We start from the raw sequence: 6,759 nt of genomic DNA, 5'->3' as shown, positions 1-6,759 counted from the left end.
CAAATCTATAAGAAAAAAGTTGCAGATTTATTAGATTAAAGTGGCAAATTTACAAGAAAAAGGTTGCAGATTTACTAGATTAAAGTGGCAAATCTACAAGAAAAAAGTTGCAGATTTACTAGATTAAAGTGGCAAATCTACAAGAAAAAAAAGTTGCAAATTTACTAGATTAAAGTTGCAAATCTACAAGAAAAAAAGTTGCAGATATACTAGATTAAAGTGGCAAATCTACAAGAAAAAAGTTGCAAATTTACTAGATTAAAGTGGCAAATCTACAAGAAAAAAGTTGTAGATTTACTTGATTAAAGTGGCAAATCTATAAGAAAAAAGTTGCAGATTTATTAGATTAAAGTGGCAAATTTACAAGAAAAAGGTTGCAGATTTACTAGATTAAAGTGGCAAATCTACAAGAAAAAAAAGTTGCAAATTTACTAGATTAAAGTGGCAAATCTACAAGAAAAAAAGTGGCAGATTTAGGAGATTTAAAGCAGCAAATCTATGCGAAAAAAGACGCAGATTTACGAGAAAAAGGTGGGGAAAAAGCAACTTTTTCTCGTAGATTCACCACTTTAATCTCGTAAACTTTTTTCTCAAAATATTAGCCCCGTCCCCCTGGTCCGTATGTTGTTTTTTTTTACACATTCTGGCTGTATGTAATATCCTCCAATGTTCTCTGGGGTTGAAATTTGGAATTTGCAAGTATTTTAATGAGTGTCCTATTAAGGGTTAATGCAATATAGGCAAAAAACAACAACTATTATTCTTTGCGTTATTACATTTGTGGGAACTTATTACAATATTAAAAGTTGAAGATTTTCACTTCCCCACGAACCCACAAATCCCACAAATAATTATTACATTTGTGGGAAATCGCGTATTACGTTTATAGTGGGCAGCAGCTACTACGTTTGTGGAAAATGTATCATGTTTGTGGGATTATTGCATTAAAAGCTGCAGATTTTAATTACGTTTGTGGGCATTGGACATTGGTAATAACACCTCTTATCTCCTCTCGTTTTTATGCTTTTGTTAGTCAGCACTGTTCCTTTTATTCCGTCCTTTTCAAAAAGTGTTACATAAAACTGCTTTGTGATTTAAAGAATGAATTCCAATGTTCAACAACAAAATTTGACATAAAAGATGGCAAAAAAATGATATTTATGCTAAGAATAACACATACTATCATAATAAATACACATCAGGTATTCTGTCCACCTCTAACAGTATTTAATGTTTATATTATTAATGTTGACCCTGTGACCACTTGATCATTTGGTGTTTAAGAGAGAAATACACACATGGAATATTGTTTGTGTGCTGATATAAGATGGAGATGTAGCGGTTATGTTTGACTTATGTAAACAGAAATGTTGGAATGTTGTAATAGGATGAAAACTGTATTTATGCAATAACTAAAGTCTGAGGAGTTTATGATAATTAGCTTAACGGCTAATGCCGGTTGGTTCGTGTAAGTCGGTAAAAGTTTGTTCACCAGTTGAGGGTCGTTGGAAAAGTGTTTAAACTAGTCTGTGCACTTTTTATTACTGAATCATATTTTTATTTTATTTATATTTTTTGAAAGAAGTTTAGTAAAAACTATAAATTATATTTATTTTCCTTGTTAAATATGCAGCACAAGATTGGTCCAATGAGAGGAAGTGGAAGTAATTGTACACTGGTGATTGGAGGAAAAAAAAGCAATGTTTCCTTGTTTATAAACAATCTTCTTTGCCTCAAATTGTCGTAATATTTCTTCTGACTTCTTACAAAATAAGTGTTTGTCAGTTCACAATTTTTCACTGCAAAAAAGGTGTTTAGTCTAAAAACCAGATCAAACAGTAAATCTGAGGGAAATGATCTTGCTGCATGGACAGATAATTTACCTTGACAAGATTTATTAAATTAAGATTATTAAATCTAGAAATAAACATGTTGAACGCTTAAAATAAGAAATTAACTCTTAAAACAAGATTAGCTTTAATTTATCTTGTTTTAAGAGTTCATTTTATCATTTTGTCCTTTAAATGGTCATTTTTACATCTATTTTTGGTCAGTTTGTGTCTTTTTTGGTCATTTCACGTCTTTTTTGTTCATTTTGTGTATGTGGAATGGTCATTATATGTCCTTTTTGTGTCTTTTTTGGTCAATTTGTGTCTTTTGTCATTTTTACATATATTTTTGGTAATTTTTATCTCTTTTGTTTGATTTTTTGTCTTTTTTGGTCATTTTGTGACCAAAATAAGATGTAAAATGACAAAAAAGACACAGAAAGACGTAAAATTACCAAAAAAGACATATAAAGACAAAAAACACCACAAATAAAAGGATACAAAAGACGTACAATCATCAAAAAAAGACACAAAAAGTTTTATCTTTACCAAGTTTATCTTGGTAAGAAACAAATAATTGTCAGGTCACTCTGCTCGGGCCAGTTCACCACTGCTGGCAGCTTTAATTTTATCTCTTTTGTTTGATTTTTTTGGTCTTTTTTGGTCATTTTGTGACCAAAAGAAGATGTAAAAAGACACAAAATGACAAAAAAAAGACCAAAACAAGACACAGCTTTAATGTATCTTGTTTTAAGAGTTAATTTCTAATTTAAGTGTTCAACATGCTTATTTCTAGATTTAATAATCTTAATTGAATAAATCTTGTCAAGGTAAATTATCTGTCCATGCAGCAAGATCATTTCCCTCAGATTTACTGTTTGATCTGGTTTTAGACTAAACACCTTTTTTGCAGTTTAATAAAGTGTAATTTTACTTTCACTTTCCTTGTGATGTGATTCTCATGTGGAGGAAGATGCTTATGATGTACTAATATACAGTGTAGTATGGCAATTAGCAATATGCTGTTTTGAAACTGTGAAACTTTTCTTCTAACTGATTATTAAAAGCAGTGATCCAAGAGCCTGTTAAATTTATCGGTGCCCTGATGTCCAAAACACCAACTCCAGCATCATCAGTGCATTCATGCATTCACTCCTATAACAGATCATTACATTTAATGTGGAAGCAAGCAGCAACAGTTGCCTTTTCCAGCTGCAGTGTCTGTGTTGTGGAGGGATTAAGATGGCCACCATGCATTTCATTATACAGAGTTGATCTGTAATCTTTTATTTTTACACTTTCCACTCTCTAGATCAGGGGTCTCAAACTCTAATTACCTGGGGGCCACTGGAGGCAGTATTAAAACGACTGAAAAAAACACTAAATTACTTTAAAAAAGACACAAAATGACAAAAAAAGACACAAAATTACAAAAAAAAATACACAGAATTACCAAAAAAGACACAAAATGACAAAAAAGACACAAAATGATTTTAAAAAGGCACAAAATGACCCAAAAAAGACACAAAATGACCAAAAAAAAGACACAACATTACTAAGAAAAGACACAACATTACTAAAAAAGACAAAATTATTTTAAAAAGACACAAAATGACCAAAAAATACACAGAGTTACTAAAAAAGACACAAAATTACAAAAAAAAGACAAAATTATTTAAAAGACACAAAATTACTAAAAACAGACAAAATTATTTTAAAAAGATACAAAATTACCAAAAAAAATAATTACCAAAAAAGACATTAATTGTTTAAAAAAGACAATTATTAAAAAAGACACAAAATTACCCCCCCCCCCCCCAAAAAAAAAAGTAATTAAAGCATACAACAAAGCAGTAAAATGCCCCAAAAAATAAATAATCTTTAAAAATGGTCAAATTTTTAAATGCCTAAAAATGATAGAAATAGCCTATTAATACTCTGTTGATACATGGTCTAGTATAGTTTGTCCAAAAATAGCGGAAAAAACACCATATTATGGGATGTCCAAAAATGACCCCGTCAGAAAAAAGTCATACTATAGTATGTCGATTTTTGTGAAAAATGGTCAAATTTGAAAATGCCTAAAAATGCTTAAAATGGGTCAATTATAGTCTGTTAATACATATTAGAGCATAATGTATAAATATGCATAAACATCTTTTGGGATGCACAAAAATAACCCCCTCAGAAAAAAAAGTCATAGCCTACTATAGTAACTATAGTATGACTTTTTTTCTCACAAAAAAGGTCACACTTCTTTTCTTCAGTTTTTGGACATACTAAAATATGGTGGGTTTTTGTAAATATATATTAGACAAAAATGACAAAAATGATGACAAAAAAGACAAAAGTATGACAAAAAAGACAAATTATGACAAAAAACAAATTATGACAAAAAAGACAAAATAATGACAAAAAAGACACAAAATTATGACAAATTGTAACAAATAAAGACAAAAAAGACACAAATTGTAACAAATAAAGACACAAATTATGACATAGAAGACAAATTATGACAAAAAAGACACAAATTATGACAAAAAGGACTGGTTTCCACAGCAACTGGTTTCCGTACGCGTGCGTGCGTCAGCAGATTCGTCACATATTTATAAACATAATATCTGGCGTTTTACGAGTCGCATCTCCTATCTACTGTGGGGAACATCATTGAATAAGTGAACACTACATCACAGCTGCCTATAAAAAACAGAAATGTATGAAAATAAAATGTTTATGAGATCGGTCAGAGCTGGATTCGAACTCACCTTAACATATTGTGACATAAATACTTTTTGAAAGTGAAGTTCTAACGAGGCAAAGCTCAGCGCTACTTCTCTGGCCAAAACACTCTTACTTTTAAATGCCCATGCTTTTCAAATGCACAATGTCCACGCACACTTTAAAAATGATGTTTATTCTATTAATCATAAACAGGATGGAGCAATTAAGGAGCTAATCACTAACATTAAGCTAGGAGAGTATAAAAGAAGCATAGAGCAGGTGACACTTTTTTTGCTCTGATGCTAAAATAAAGTAGTTTAACGTTAGTAATCGAACAATTAGAAACGAAAGAAAAAATTTAAAAAATTTAAATAAAATGTTTGAGAGATCGGTCAGAGCTGGATTCGAACTCACCTCAGCAAAAGGAAGTAGCACATTGTCCATCAACTACACGTCAGTGTCCAGGTAACATTTTGTTATGGGTCGATCTAAAACAACTGGTTACCTTGAGCTGAACAAAAAAAAATACCGAACATATTTATCAAGTTTCTCCCTCTCTCTCCGAGGCTACTGTCACATTAACCACTTTATGAGTCCCATATGAAACATATTGTGACAAATAAATACTTTTTAAAAGTGACGATTTAACGAGGCAATGCTCAGCGCTGCTTCTCTGGTCCTGTGTGTAGGTATCTTATGAAAATGTTCTACACATAAAACAAAGGCATGGACATAATGATCTACAGTCATTGCCCTTTATGTAGCTATATTATATTCCCTAATATAAGCTTCAAATAAGGTACAAAATAATAATAATAATAATAATAATAATAATAATAATAATAATAATAACTTCCTGTCCTTCGTTTAAGTACATAACGCTGATTTTTTTTGTTGCTTCTGGAGGGTAGATATTTTTTAGCTTAAAATTCAAAATTCCCTCAACTTTCTGAGGGTCCATCGTTTCTTTGGGGGGTTTTTAAAAAAAAAAATTTTTGTAGGTTTTTTTCGTTTCTAATTGTTCGATTGCTAACGTTAAACTACTTTATTTTAGTATCAGAGCAAAATACGTGTGACCTGCTCTATGCTTCTTTTATACTCTCCTGAGCTTAATGTTGGTGATTAGCTCCTTAATTGCTTAATTTATGATTAATAGAATAAACATCATTTTAAAAGTGTGCGTGGACATTGTGCATTTGAAAAGCATGCACATTTAAAAGTAAGAGTGTTTTGGTATTTCTTTATGTTCAGCTCAAGGTAACGAGTTGTTTTAGATCGACCCAAAACAAAATGTTACCTGGACACTGACGTGTAGTTGATGGACAATGTGCTACTTAATTTTGCTGAGGTGAGTTCGAATCCAGCTCTGACCGATCTCGCAAACATTTTATTTTCATACACTTATTTTTTTTATAGGCAGCTGTGATGTAGTGTTCACTTATACAATGATGTTCTCCACAGTAGATAGGAGATGCGACTCGTAAAACGCCAGATATTATGTTTATAAATATGTGACGAATCTGCTGACGCACGCACGCGCACGGAAACCAGTTGGGATTTAACACCGGAAATCGGTGGATATATATATATATATATATATATATATATATATATATATATATATATATATATATATATATTAAAGTTTTCACATTTCGGTCTATTAAATTGTGTATTATGGCATCCAAAAGTCTACGTTCCGGCACCTTAACCTCTAAATTTTGCCAACTTCAAGTGAAGTTTTGAGTTTTCCATAACTCGACTAGCTTTTGTTTCCACATTTGCACTTGGATCCTGGCTGCATTCTGATACAATAATATTAATAAATGCTCATTATGACCTGTTAATAATGTGTGAAGGCTAATTTAGACTTAGTAGGCAGTTTCATCTTCATTGTAAGGCTCAAAATAAGGTTTGTGGCTCCATTCCAACATGTTTTCTCTCTTTTTGGGCAACAATAGCTCTTTTGTCACTATATTATTACATTTATCAACGTATTATTCTGGCATAAAACCGTGACCAAGGACGTTTTTAGGTCTGGACATTGGTGGGAAATCACTAAAGTCAGCAGGCTGCTTTACAGTATTCAAATACAGGTGTTAACATGCTAAAACATGCTAATATTACTTATTTTAGTCGCAATCTAAACCGAAATACAAAGCGTACGGTACTACTGATATATATGTGAAGTGTTTCGTCTGCACACTGT

General features: G+C 31.5%; 1 long non-coding RNA gene across 1 annotated transcript; it reads left to right on the top strand.

The window, feature by feature from the left end:
* The first annotated feature begins 119 nt into the window (after positions 1 to 119).
* Positions 120 to 1,504, top strand: LOC131982648 (uncharacterized). Its single transcript, XR_009395409.1, has 2 exons — positions 120 to 419; positions 466 to 1,504. It is a non-coding gene; the product is annotated as an uncharacterized LOC131982648 (long non-coding RNA).
* Positions 1,505 to 6,759: the final 5,255 nt, after the last annotated feature.

The sequence above is a fragment of the Centropristis striata genome, chromosome 13, assembly GCF_030273125.1.
Source record: "Centropristis striata isolate RG_2023a ecotype Rhode Island chromosome 13, C.striata_1.0, whole genome shotgun sequence".
Taxonomy (NCBI): domain Eukaryota; kingdom Metazoa; phylum Chordata; class Actinopteri; order Perciformes; family Serranidae; genus Centropristis; species Centropristis striata.
Note: the sequence above shows the minus strand (reverse complement) of the source record. Positions and strands in the feature narration are given on the sequence as shown.